Genomic DNA, 14,623 nt, shown 5'->3' with positions numbered 1-14,623 from the left:
ATAGAGGGAACCTTCCTCAACACAATAAAGGCCATATATGACAAGCCCACAGCCACCATCATTCTCAATAGTGAAAAACTGAAACCATTTCCTGTAAGATCAGGAACATGACAAGGGTGCCCACTCTCACCACTATTATTCAACATAGTTTTGGAAGTTTTAGCCACGGCAATCAGAGAAGAAAAAGAAATAAATGGAATCCAAATCGGAAAAGAAAAGTAAAACTGTCACTGTTTGCAGATGACATGATACTATACACAGAGAATCCTAAAGATGCCAACAGAAAACTACTAGAGCTAATCAATGAATTTGGTAAAGCAGCAGGATACAAAATTAATGCACAGAAATCTCTGGCATTCCTATACACTAATGATGAAAAATCTGAAAGTGAAATCAAGAAAACACTCCCATTTACCACTGCAACAAAAAGAATAAAGTATCTAGGAATAAACCTACCTAAGGAGACAAAAGTCCTATATGCAGAAAACTATAAGCCACTGATGAAAGAAATTAAAGATGATACAAACAGATGGAGAGATATAGCATGTTCTTGGATTGGAAGAATCAACATTGTGAAAATGACTCTACTACCCAAAGCAATCTACAGGTTCAATGCAATCCCCATCAAACTACCAATGGCATTTTCACAGAACTCAAATAAAAAATTTAAAAATCTGTGTGGAAACACAAAAGACCCCGAATAGCCAAAGCAACCTTGAGAAAGAGAAACAGAGGTGGAGGAATCAGGCTCCCTGACTTCAGACTATACTACATAGCTACAGTAGTCAAGACACTATGGTAATGGCAAAAAACACAAAAATATAGATCAATGGAACAGGATAGAAATTCCAGAGGTAAACCCACGCACATATGGTCACCTTATCTTTGATAAAGGAGGCAAGAATATACAGTGGAGAAAAGACAGCCTCTTCAATAAGTGGTGCTGGGAAAACTGGACAGGTACATGTAAAAGACTGAAATGAGAACACTTCCTAACACCATAAACGAAATAAACTCAAAATGGATTAAAGGCCTAAATGTAAGGCCAGACACTCTAAAACTCTTAGTGGAAAACATAGGCAGAACCCTCTATGACATAAATCACAGCAAGATCCGTTTTGACCCACTCCTAGAGAAATGGAAATAAAACAAAAAATAAACAAATGGAACCTAATGAAACTCCAAAGCTTTTTCACAGCAAGGGAAACCATAAAAAAGACAAAAAGACATCCCTCAGAATGGGAGAAAATATTTGCAAATGAAGCAACTGACAAAGGGTTAATCTCCAAAATATACAGGCAGCTCAATATTAAAAAGCAAACAACCCAATCCAAAAATCGGCAGAAGACCTAAACAGACATTTCTCCAAAGAAGATATACAGATTGCCAACAAACACATGAAAGGATGCTCAACATCATTAATCATTAGAGGAATGCAAATCAAAAGTAAAATGAGATATCATCTCACACCAGTCAGAATGGCCATCATCAAAAAGTCTACAAATAACAAATACTGGAGAGGGTGTGGAGAAAAGGGAACCCTCTTGCACTGTTGGTGGGAATGTAAATTGATACAGCCACTATGGAGAACAGTATGGAAGTTCCTTAAAAAACTACAAATAGAACTACCATATGCCTTAGCAATACCACTACTGGGCATATACCCTGAGAAGACCATAATTCAAAAAGAGTCATGTACCACAATGTTCATTGCAGCACTATCTACAATAGCCAGGACATGGAAGCAACCTAAATGTCCATTGATAGATGAAGGGATAAAGAAGATGTGGCACATATATACAATGGACTATTACTAAGCCATAAAAAGAAGCGAAATTGAGTTTTGTAGTGAGGTGGTTGGGCCTAGAGTCTGTCATATAGAGTGAAGTAAGTCAGAAAGAGAGAAACAAATACCGTATGCTAACACATCTATATGGACTCTATAAAAAAATGGTTCTGGTGAACCTAGTGGTAGGACAGGAATAAAGGCACAGACATAGAGAATGGACTTGAGGATACAGTATGGGGGGAAGGGTAAGCTGGGATGAAGTGGGAGAGTGTCATGGACATATATACACTACCAAATGTAAAATAGATAGCTAGTGAGAAGCAGCCACGTAGCACAGGGAGATCATCTCGGTGCTTTTTGGCCACCTAGAGGGGTGGGATAGGGAGGGTGGGAAGGAGACACAAGAGGGAGGGGATATGGGGATATATGTATACATATAGCTGATCCACTTTGTGATACAGTGGAAACTAACACAACATTGCAAAGCAATTGTACTCTCATAAAATGTAAAAAAAAGTACATAAAAGAAAAAACCACAATGAGATTTCACCTCAAATCTCTTAGAATGGTTATTTTCAAAAGACAAGAAATAACAAGTGTTGGCAAGGATGAGGAGAAAAGGCAACTCTTGTGAGCTCTTGGTGGGAATGTAAATTGGTGCAGCCACTATGGAAAACAATATGGAGGTTCCTCAAAAAATAAAAGTAGAACTACCATATGATCTAGCAATTCCTTTTCCAGGTATTTATCCAAAGAAAACAAAATCACTAACTCAAAAAGATATATCCACCCCCATGTTCATTGCCACATTATTTACAATAGCCAAGACATGGAAGCAAGCTGTTCCTATCAATGGGTGAATGGAAAAGAAAATGTTTTACACACACACACACACACACACACAATGGGATAGTATTCATTCATAAAAAGGAAGAAAATCTTACCATGTGCAATAACATCGATAGAACTTGAGGGCTTTATTCTAAATGAAATGAGTCAGACAGAGAAAGACAAATACTGTATGATCTCATATGTGGAATCTTGGGGAAAAAACTGAACTCAAAAATACAGAGAATAGAATGGTGGTTGCCAGAGGTGGGGGATTCGGGAGGGTGGGCAAAATAGGTGAAGGTGGTCAAAAGGTATGAACTTCCAGCTGTAAAACAAATAAATCCTGGGGATATAATATACAACCCAGTGGCTATAGTTAATAATGCTGCATTATATAATTGAAAGTTGCTAAGAGAGTAGATCTTCAAAGTTCTCATCACAAGAAAAAAAGGTGTAACTATGTGTGGTGATGGATGTTAACTAGACTTATTGTGGTGATCATTTCAAAATATATACAAATATTGGACCATTAGGTTCTACCTAAAACTAGTATAATGTTATATGTCAATTATATCTCAATTAAAATAAAAACAAAAACAATGTCATGCACACACATAGAAAGTCCTCATTATCCGAGGACAACTGGTACTTAAAATGCAACCTGAAGGGAATCAACCTAAAAGGGGAAAAAAATTTCATCACAAATGATGGATAAAAGGTTTGTTTGGGACTTCATCCAGAAAAATAAAGCCTAATATTATGAAAATAAGCTTGCTTAATCTCATATTTAAAAGAATTTAGGTTTTAATTGCAGCTATGCACTAATTTTTAGATTGGACAAAGAATGAAATAAGAATTGTTTGGGGGATTTGGGGCATTTTTCCAATAAAAGTATCACATTATACAGTATCCTTCACCCCATTTATTGTTCTCCTAGCATAAAAAGGTGATTTTTGCCCAAACATTTGAACAATTCATTGTTTCTTCTAAAGACTCCTCATTAATTTGGTATCAAAATACCTATCAATCATCCTCCATGTAGATTTTCTTCACTTCAGTTGTTAACTGATCTAATTCATGTGTCAGTGGCTTTGGTGTATTGAAGCAATTATCCAACACTACTTGCAAATTTATGAACTCCTGTATCTTTTGCATGATTTATAATTTTCCCTTGCAATTCATTTGTAATTTTTTATTTTGGCCACGCCACGCAGCATGCACGGGATCTTAGTTCCCCTGCCAGGGATTGAACCTGCGCCCCCTGCAGTGGAAGAGCAGAGTCTTAACCACTGAACCACCAGGGAATTCCCATTAATTTGTAATTTTTGCATTGTTAGCATTCAACAGTCAACGAAGGACCAATGATATGATGAAGAGTATAGATGCTATTGTTTAGGTTTTTGAGGCGGACTAATTTTATGTGATCAATTTATCGGTGGCCTTTTCCATGGTATAATGAATTTTGCTTTCCTATACGATGTCATAAATCATACACACTCAGAAAAAAATTAAAGTAATTTTTTACACACACACACACACGTCTATATACATGTAGAGTCTTGTGAGATATATACCCTAAATGGTAGGATTAAGGTTGATTTTTATATTTTCCTTATTACCTACTTGCATTTTCAGATTTTTCTATTACTGATCATGCATTACTTGTGTAACTTAAAAAACTTTTATGACTTATCAAATGAAAGTAGGTTTTGAATAAGGTTGGAAAATAATGAGGCTTATAGTCTGTCTAGTGACAGATTTCGTTTGCATTTGTTTTACAAAGTGGCAGCTGAAATTAGGCCTCGGTAGCAGTGTATCCTAGAGACTATGGACAGTAAATGGACTTGAAACTACAGGATGATAGATTTTGGTTATATCTACTAAACGACATTCTGTTTGTGTTGTTAACTCTGGTAGGCACTACTGCAAATTGAAAAATCTGATCCCAGTTTAGGATTAAATCTGATCCTATTTTGGAATTGGGGAATTAAATAGGTTTCCATAGTCTCTGCTTTTGCAGTATTTTCTAAGCTTATCAGCATCACTTGTGTTCCTTGCTACAAATACAGATACTCATCTTACACCCTCAAAAATGTGACTTTGTAGGCCAGGAATCTATGCTAACAGCTAACACCCCAGGTGATTCTTGTGTAGCCTATGCATACACTGGTGTTAAAGGATCAATGTTTTAGTCCAATGGTTCTAGGAAGAAACCACCAAATTCTTGGTGAATGGACATTTACATTCACTTCTTCATGATCATATAATGAGAGTTTCTTAGGGTCCTCCTTGGGCAATAAAAATGTGATACAACTTCTATATGCATCAACTGCCAGCACCTGCCAACCAAGATACAGTGAAAGATTATTATGTTATTCCTCAGTATCAAGTACCAGACCATAGAATGCAGCAAAATTTGAAAGAGGAAAGTAACCACTTAAAAAAGGCTTTTTGCCAGATTCTAATACAGCTAAATTATAAAAATTTTTCTTAATGACCAGCTAATACAACCTCATAATTTATAGAGAGTCAGAAAGATGAAGTCATATGAATTGTATTGAAATCAGAATTGTAACAAAATCCAGGACAAAAATGTCTCAATTGCATATATTATTTAAGTCTTTTCAGAGCATGTATCTCTAGTACTTAGCATACTTCTTGGCACATTATGGCTCAGTAAAGTTTGTTGAACTGAACTGCTCTGTTTAATTGCAGGTAATCAAAGTCATGGCAATAACTTCTAAAAAAATTTCCTAGAATGTTGGCCTTCCTAATTTGGCAGGCTAAAATTGTATGAATAACTCAGTAAGTCTGGATAACTAAATCATGTTACCTTAATGACTGAAGAAAAGTTCTTTCTGTGGGATTTATTACATAAGCAGTAACCTTTGTCTCTATTATGCTCCTGTCCCACTCATCTTTTAAGATGCAGTTTGACTGTGAAGTCAGATTGGGCTTGGCCCCACAGGAAGCTGCATTGTATAAAGGTATATGGGGACCGTGGAGTAAAAAGAGACATTGGATTTGAATTTCTGATTTGCTATTAACATTTAACAAGAGTTAAGCCCAAGATTTCTCACCATTTTCACCATGTTCTTTTATATATCTACATAAAGAGATGTTTATGGATTGTTTGTAAAATTCTAGTTGTTACTGAAATTTTAAGATATGGACCTCAAGAAGATACTACCCAGGGTTGTTGGAATATTAACTGAGACCACATATATCTAAAAAAATGAATGTAAGAATGTGCCTGACACTTAGTAGGAACTCAGCCACTGCAGTCTCCAAGAGAGCAGGAACTGTGTTTTGTGTACTGTTGCAGTAGTATCTCGGACATAGCAGGGACTCATTAAATATATGTTCAATAAATAAAATGTTAATGTTTCCTTTCCTCTGCCTACTTTGTTCATAAAATCTCTCTCATATCAATTATTGTTCTACCATGCTAAGTACCTTGACCCAGATTGTGAACGTATGGTTTTATCCTTGTTTGTAGTCTCCCAGTTCTTGGTCTTCAGCAGGCTCCAATAAATGTTTGCTAAATAGAAGCCATTAGCCTGTATGTTGATTCAATCCTCTTAAATTTCTATATGACTTTCCATTATACTTAGAAACTTACTGTCTTCTTGCAAAAAGTATTTCCATCTCTCAACAAAGCTAATTATCTGCACAGCTGTGTGAAGATAGAATGCAGAGTTGAGCAAGAGTGTATCCTAGAGATCTTGTGAGCCACAGGATACCTGAATGAATTCCAGCCACTTTTTTTTTACACAGCTTCCAAAACACTCTGCAATTACTTCCCAGAAGGAAGTAAGATACCCAAATTAAAAACATATATCCCTTGATTTCCATTGTGTTACATATGGACTCACAGCTTTCAGATACTCTTAAAACATAGCATGAAAACCATTATCTTTACATGTAAGCTATCTGAAGCCTTTTTTTTTTTTTTTTTTTTTTTTGCGGTATGCGGGCCTCTCACTGTTGCGGCCTCTCCCGTTGCAGAGCACAGGCTCCGACGCACAGGCTCAGCGGCCATGGCTCACGGGCCCAGCTGCTCCGCGGCATGTGGGATCTTCCCGGACCGGGGCACGAACCCGTGTCCCCTTCATCGGCAGGCGGACTCTCAACCACTGCACCACCAGGGAAGCCCTCTGAAGCCTTTTTAAATTTCTTTTCCTTACAGGGAACTACCGCGGCCACAGATTTGAAATAAAGTTGAAGGCTGTAGTGGGAAGGAAAAAAAAAAAGGCTTGTGATGCCTTGGGGACGCCAAAGGTGTGGGTGGCAGCCGCCTTGGGTTCTAGTCCCAGCTCCACAGTCTCTAACCCCGGGATGATTTAGAGCAACCCCTGTGAGCCTTACTATTTTAGACTCTAGGACTGGACTCTATCGGTGGTCCCCACCCCGACCCCCCACCCTGTCAGAGAAGTGCTCCAGGTAAATCCCGAGCCGAGTGGGGAGGGAGATGAAATCCTGCTCACTGTGTTTTTGAGAAGCAATAAAAGAAACAAAAGAAAACCAAAGCTAACCTGCTCTTCATGACTGTTCTGTTCCCTTGCCCCTTGAAGAAGGTCACAGGTTCGGTCGGTTTCCCGCTGCTTTTCCGAACCGGGGTCACGAGCCCGCATTCAGCGGCCATGTTCAGTATGGAAGGGTAGCGGCCCTCCTACCCTTCCATTCCTCACTGGAGCGCTGCACCCTTAGCAGAGAAGCTGCCACAGGCAGTGACACAACACCAGGCCTGCCTGGTCTCTGTCCCCTGACCTTGTTCCCGGCTCTGTTTCAAGCTCTGGGCCCCTTGGGCCCTTTCTGCCAAGGTCCCTGGGCTGTGTACTCTGAAATACTTCCCCCGTCGGTAGCACTTACGGACTGTCTTACAACCATTTTGCTGAGAAATGTGAGATTTCTGCTCCTTCTCCCATCTCTGCGCTTCTGCGTTGTAATCGTCCCTTTTCAAAGTGACAGGAAGGCCCAGGACACAGGAACAGAAATGGAGGGGACAAACGGAAGCAAACAGGTCGATCTGGAACTGTTGGCTTTAGTCAACCAACACTGATTGCCTATCCTTCCTTGCACTCCCTCTTAAGGAACTTCTGAAACTTATGAAAGACGGGGTGGGTTAGGAAGCCAAGACCTCGGGAGGCAAACCTTGGCCCCTTCAGTTTCTGTGCAACTTGAAGCCACGGTTTTCTTATCTGGAAAAAAAGGTTGATGACAATAATAACGACTTCCTACCATTACACCAATGATTAAATGCAGTAATATATATTTATCTTAGAATACTATTTGATACCAGAGAAAGACATGTGCACAGATATGGAGGTTCAGCGTTCAGTGCTGAGTAAACAGCTGATGCAAAAACTCAAAGGTAGGAACATACCAGCTCTGTTCCAAGATAGAAATCATGGACGTGCAATATGATCACGCCTTAGAGATGTATTTCTACCCCTGTGCATGTGGGGATAACTTATATAGGCATCTTCATCCCTACCAAGGAAGAGTTGGAGAATGGGGAAGACATTGCTATGTGTCCTGGATGTTCTCTCATTATGAAAGTGATTGATGACAAAGATCAGTTTATGTGTGGAGAAACAATCCCAGCCCCTTCCACCAGCAAATCATTGGTTAAAGGCTGAAGGCTTGAGGAGTCAAAAATTCTAAACAATTGGAAATGAGGCAAGGTGGAAAAAACAAATGTCAAGTTACAGGCCTCTCCCATAGGGACACCAGTTTTGTGGTTTGTTATTGCGTTAGATTGTGGATTCTTTACATCAGATTATAAGTAAGCCAACGTATGGATTTTATGCTTAGAGCTTTGAACTCTAAGTGTTCTCAATTTTTCATCAGAATTGTAAAGGAGGATAATTTCAAGTCAGTGCTTTCTTTCCCTCTGTTTCATCATTTTAATGTCTTGAACCTAATTACTTGCTGTCTGATAGCAGCAGTATCTACCCCAAAGTCATTAGTATCCCTTATTTTTGACTTGGTTATAAAAATAATTCAAAGTAGCCCATTTTACAGTTTGACATCACCTTTGCTTTGGAAACTTTGGAACTTAAGACACTTAGTTGCCTTGTCAGTGCTGCACTTTCATCTCCTGCACCAAGCCTCAGGCTTGCCCTTGGTCTTGCCTTTTTGAGAATGTTCATGTTCTATGAAGCAGGCCTTTTCTGTTACACTCCATGCAGTGTTTGTCATGCCATTAAAGTGAAAATATAGTGAGCTGCCAATTTCTCCAGGACTAAATGTTCGTGGATAAAAAAGAAAAGTCAAAAAGTTAAGTGGTCAAAAAACTTGGAATTTCCTCATGAATATTCTGTATTTTTTTTGAAAACTGGAAAAAGTCAAGGAGCTGAGGAAGGTAAAATTCATAACAGAATGAGAAGAGCAAAATATGCCAACTTAGTAAGTGGAACACTTGAATAATTTTGCCAGACCAGGGCAGATATTTCTATATCTGGATGCTCACTTGTTTTTAGAATAGGCTAATGAAATTGCTCTTCAGATGGGAGTTGATGTCAAGTCTTTATGACTGGCAACAATGCTTTCAGCATTATCACAATATCATTTTACTTAACCTAAACAGTGAAGCACCTACAATAACTCTGTTTGCTGATGATTGTCTTGAAAATGAGAAGCCAAATCTGAATAGATGTGTCCTTGGGGGCATATCTAATGCACCTCTATAATCTGTGACCAAACCAGAGGAACACTCTGACAGAAGAATGTTGCCCTGGAGAAAAATAAATATATAAAGAAAGCTGGGTCATCAGCTTTCCTCCATTAGAATGCTGAGAGGAGCAAGAAATTAGAATCAATATGGAAATTTGAAAACTCTCCTTTTATACACAACTTTCCTGTGTGTATATAAACTTAACAAAAATGCACTGATGTCTGGCAGGTTGTTTGGGAAATGGCTCCTGCAATTAGAAAGTAAAATGGCTTACCAGAATGTGAACATTCTATTACTGTTAGCTGCACATGGAAACAAGAGGTTTAAATTAAAACGTTTGTAGTCTTTTATTTTTGCCTGCCAGCACCATGGCTACGTGTAGCCATGTGACTGAGAAATAATAAATCATCAAAAGTTGGATGATGGAAGTGCTTGGTATGTTATGAGAAGCACTGTTCTATTGCAGATGTAAAGAAATGGCATGTCCTTCGTATGATGAGAAATTTCATTGCTATGTGGGATAGAAACCTCAGAAGTAATCCACAGCTGCTTTGCCAAAGCTGGTGTTGGAACCATTGATGGCTAAGGCCAACAGAGCAGGAAGTGTGATGACACTAACTGGAATGAGCTACAAAGAGAAACAAACTGTCCCATACTCAAATGTCAATGATTTTGTAGATATTGATAATGTGTTAGCTCCCTCTACTGATTGTGAATTTCAAAGGAGAACAGGCATTCTCAAGGTAGATCTATTTTGAGCACAGACGAACAGGAAGAAAATTTGCCCAAGTCCAAATATCCAGGAGAAAAGAAGCATAAATAGCACTGGTGATCAGTGATAAATTGCAATAATGTGAATGATGTTGATGCCAAAACAACAGTCACTAGATTTGTTTGTGAACTACAAAATAACACATCACGATCCAATCCTGTTAAGCAGAATGTAAAACCAGGCTCTCTCAGATATGACTAGAGTTCTGTATGACATATGTATCTTATTTTAGCACAACAGACAGTTCTGGAGCATCTACTATAAGAAAGCTAGTTTGTAATCCAGGCTCCATCTCTTCTTAGCTTTGTAATCTTTGTCATGTGTATAATTGGGAGACTGGATTAGGTTATCTAAACCATCAGTTCTATAATTCCAGGTTTGGTAGCTGCAGGAACTGAAATGGAAATTGAAACCTTTACTCCATAAGCTCATACTATCTAAAATCATGTATTATAAAAAAAGAGAATCCATTTTTCAGTAACCTGATGAAATGGTAACAGAACTTCTAAATTTGAAAATTATCAAATTATAAAGTCACCTATTTAAATGGTTCTGCATGCACTGTAGTATACACATCCAGAAGCACTCCTCTTGGAAACTACCCAACATATTTTGAAAACTGTACATATTAATTTATTACCAGGGTAGACAGTATATTGGTATGCTAAATAAAGCCAGATAATTTTTTAAAACCCATACATCATTTCACTCCTTTGCTTGAACCTCTCTATTTCCCATTACACTTAGAATAAAGTCCAAACTCCTTCTTCTAGCTTACGCAGCCTTGCAAGACCCTCTGGCCACAAAAAGATAAGAGGGAACAAACTCCAAGCAGAGAGAGCTGGTGCAAAGATATAAAGTGAGGAGGAGCTTGACATGTTTGAGGAGCAGAAAGGCCTGTGTGATCTCCTCTCCTACTACTCTCCCCTCACTTCCACTACCCTCCAGTCACTATGGCTTTATTTCTGTTCCCTCTGATCTTCTTATGGCTGATTCCTTCTTGACATTTATATTTCAGCTTAAATATTACCCCATCAGAGAGAACTTTCCCTGATTTCCCAGTATAAATGCTTGTGCTAGAGATACAAATTTTGAAGCACAGGTGAGATTACTTTAGGAGAGAATATAGAGTAACAAGAGGGGCTTTGATAGAGCTCTAAAACCTCTAAATTGAGGCAACATTTAGAGTTCATATAGCTATTAACTCAGGACTGTCCGGATCCAAAACTTCTCTTTCTAAGATACCATGCTGTCGGGCTTCCCTGGCGGCGCAGTGGTTGAGAATCTGCCTGCTAATGCAGGAGACACAGGTTCGAGCCCTGGTCTGGGAAGATCCCACATGCCGTGGAGCAACTAGGCCCGTGAGTCACAACTACTGAGCCTGCGCGTCTGGAGCCTGTGCTCCGCAACAAGAGAGGCCGCGATAGTGAGAGGCCGGCGCACCGCGATGAAGAGCGGCCCCCGCTCGCCGCAACTAGAGAAAGCTCTTGCACAGAAATGAAGACCCAACACAGCCAAAAGTAAATAAATAATTTTTTTAAAAAAGTAACATCTCAAATAATAGGTATTGAATAAAATTAAATTAATATTAAGATGAAAAGTAAACCTTTGCAGAGGATGAAAAAGCTTAAAACAGCGTGTACTTGGCTGGAAAATTAAGAGGTGATATTTAAGATATGTCTTGAAGGGTAAATAAGACTTAGATAAGGGAGGCAGCCTGTGCAAAGTCACTGAGGCATGAAAGAGCATGGCATTGAAGTGTTAACTCCAGTAGGCAAGGACATTGTCTGTCTTGTTCACTGCTATATCACCAGGATCCAGAATAGGCCTGGCTCATAGTAGGCACTTAGTACATATTTGTTGGAGGAATAGATAGATGGATGAATTAGTGAATGACACCATACAAGAGTAGGCTTGAGCACAGGATGTGTTGGTGAGAGAAGCAGAATATGAAGCAGGGAAGGTAGAGAGAGGTCAGGTCATTGAGGGCCTTGAATTCTCCGTTTAGAATCTTAGACTTTATCCTCTACATAATGGGGAGTGAATTAAGATTTTAAGTAGAAGTTGGAAATGATCAGATTTTGTTTTAGATAGAACAATTTCAAGTGATGAGGAGTGGGTGGGAGGGAGATGGTGAAGGAGATACTGTAGGTACAGAGATATTACTTCTGGTTTCTAGTGCTCAGATCATTTGTCATGATTTTTTTAATGTCTGTAGCCCAGCCAGAGCTGATAACAGTAAATAAGGTATGGTATATATTGCACACATTAGAGTAGAACAGTTTGTATAGTGCCTCGTGACTACTGCTATATTTTTGTCATGATTGGAAAAATACTGAGGAATGCAGTGGATTGTAACCTCCACAAAATATCTCACCGTTTCTCATTTTCCTTTTCTTTCTCCCTAAGTATAAAGTAAATGCTAGCTATCATTATGTAAGACCTAATGAAGAAGAACTAATGACAAATGTAATGCTTGTTCAGTAAATGCTTACTGTCCTTGAGTGCTTGCTCTTTGCCAGGCAGTACTGCTCATTTATCATTGCAGCAATCTTTGAAGACAGGTGCCATGATTATCTTCATTTCAAAGATGAGAAAACTGAAGTTTGACAAGTGAGATATTTAGGGAATGGAATTAACATGGCTTGCTGATTATTTGGATGTGAACTATGAGGGAGTGAAAGCATTCAAAATGATACCCAGCTTTCTGGTGTGGGCAACTGATTGCATGGTTGTGCCATTTACTGAGATGGGATTAGAGGAGAAGGAGGAGCAGCTTATGGGAGAGGGGAGAGTAGAAATGTATTAGGTCAACTAAAGACTACATTAAGTTTTAGGTGCCTGAAAGAGATGCCCAGCTTTCATTAGATATTTCAGTCTGGGTTACAGGAGTCTTGTCCGGGCTTCCTATATGTGAGAATCATCAGCATACAGATGATAATCAAAGCAATGGGATTAGTTAAGATCACCCAAGAAAAGTTTGACGACTAAGAAAAGAAGAGAGTGTAAGGAAGAGCCCTATGGAAAATGAACATTTCAAAGGAAAATGAGGATCTGCCACAAAAGTGGGAGGGGAACCAGGAGAGTGCAGCATCTTAGAAAAAGCTAAGAGAATAAAGGGTGCTATAAAGTGAATGTTTGTGTTCTTCCCACCCCAATTTATATATTAGAACCTGGATCCTCAATGTGATTGTATTTGGAGGTGGATCTTTGGGAGTTAATTAGATCATGAGGGTGGGGCCCTCATGAATGGGATTAGTGCCCTTATAAGAGATGTGTGAGAGATACTATCTCTCCACCACATGAGGACACAACAAGAAGGCAGCAGTCTGCAAGCCAGGAAGCAGGTCCTCACCAGAACCCCACCATACTGTGGCACCCTAGTCTGAACCTTGCCAGCCTCCAGAACTGTGGAAAATTAATTTCTGCTTAAGCCATTCAGTCTGAGGTATTTTGTTAAAGCAGCCCAAACTAAGCGGGTTTCAAGAAGGAGGGAATAACCAATGTAAAATCCTGCAGAGTTGAAGTATTGTAATGGTTAAAAAGTGTCTATTCTAGCAACACGGTTGAGAATTTTGACTGGAAAGGAGAAGTTAAGTCTGTGTGTGGTGAGAGGTTTGGGGTGGTGTGGGGTTGAGAAAGCTGACTTTGGAATATTTTAGATGAGAGAAACTTTGACAATCTTTAAATGCTGATAATAAAGGGCAAATAAGCAGGGAGCCGTTGAGACACGAGACAGACTAGTTTATTAGTGGAGCTCGACTGAGTAAGTAAGAAGGAATAGGGATGTAAAGGGGATGAGGGAGTTTACATCAAAGGAGAAGTAGTTGGTTTATTATTATTATTACCATTTTTATTATTGCAAAAGAATGGGAGAAAGGATTGCTGAGGGATCCAAGGAGGTTAAAAAAATTTCGTGGCGAAAGTAGAGGGAATTCCTGTCAGATGAATTCTATCTTGTCTGTGAAGTAACAGGCGACGTTACCTGCTGAGACTAAGCAGGGAGACGGTGGGGAAAGCTCGGCTCTTCATTTATCCCGCCGGTGGACTTTTTGTGGCCGGGCATTCTCTCGCTTTCTCTAAGGAACAGCGCTTGATGTTGTTTATGACAAGAATTGTTGATGGAGCGAGTGACAGATTCGGCGATAGGCCAGCCGAAACTACCACTCCCAGAATGCAGTGCGGCTCCTGGGAAGTGCGGAGGCTGGGAACGCAGCAGGCCCCTCCCCTCCTCTCGCTCCCATTGGAGGAGCGCTCACATTCCCAGGAAGCCGCGCGCGGGCGGGGCGCTTTTGCGGAAGCCGGCGGCGTCTGGTTCAGCCTCCTCCGGGAGCAGGCGGTTGGCGACCCCGCGCTAACCGGCGCGACTCTGTCCCGATCCCCGAGTTCTCACACGGTGTCCAGACAGGTAAAAGCAGCGGGGAGCGCTGGGCCGAAGGCGGGGAGACGATGGCAGAGGGAGGGCAGAGGTGTCGACGGGAAGGTGGAATTAGGAGGCACTGCAAGGTTGACTAGGGCTTCTCTGGTGTCGACAGTTCGAATTGTCGGACAG

General features: G+C 39.9%; 1 protein-coding gene across 1 annotated transcript in view; it reads left to right on the top strand.

The window, feature by feature from the left end:
• The first annotated feature begins 14,346 nt into the window (after window positions 1-14,346).
• Window positions 14,347-14,623, top strand: part of VAMP7 (vesicle associated membrane protein 7) — a 67,291-nt gene continuing 67,014 nt past the window's right edge. The window contains exon 1 of the mRNA XM_067724392.1: window positions 14,347-14,479. The gene's annotated coding sequence lies outside the window, so the exon portion shown is untranslated. The remainder of the gene's footprint in view (window positions 14,480-14,623) is intronic.

Source organism: Pseudorca crassidens, chromosome X, assembly GCF_039906515.1.
Source record: "Pseudorca crassidens isolate mPseCra1 chromosome X, mPseCra1.hap1, whole genome shotgun sequence".
Lineage (NCBI taxonomy): Eukaryota > Metazoa > Chordata > Mammalia > Artiodactyla > Delphinidae > Pseudorca > Pseudorca crassidens.
Note: the sequence above shows the minus strand (reverse complement) of the source record. Positions and strands in the feature narration are given on the sequence as shown.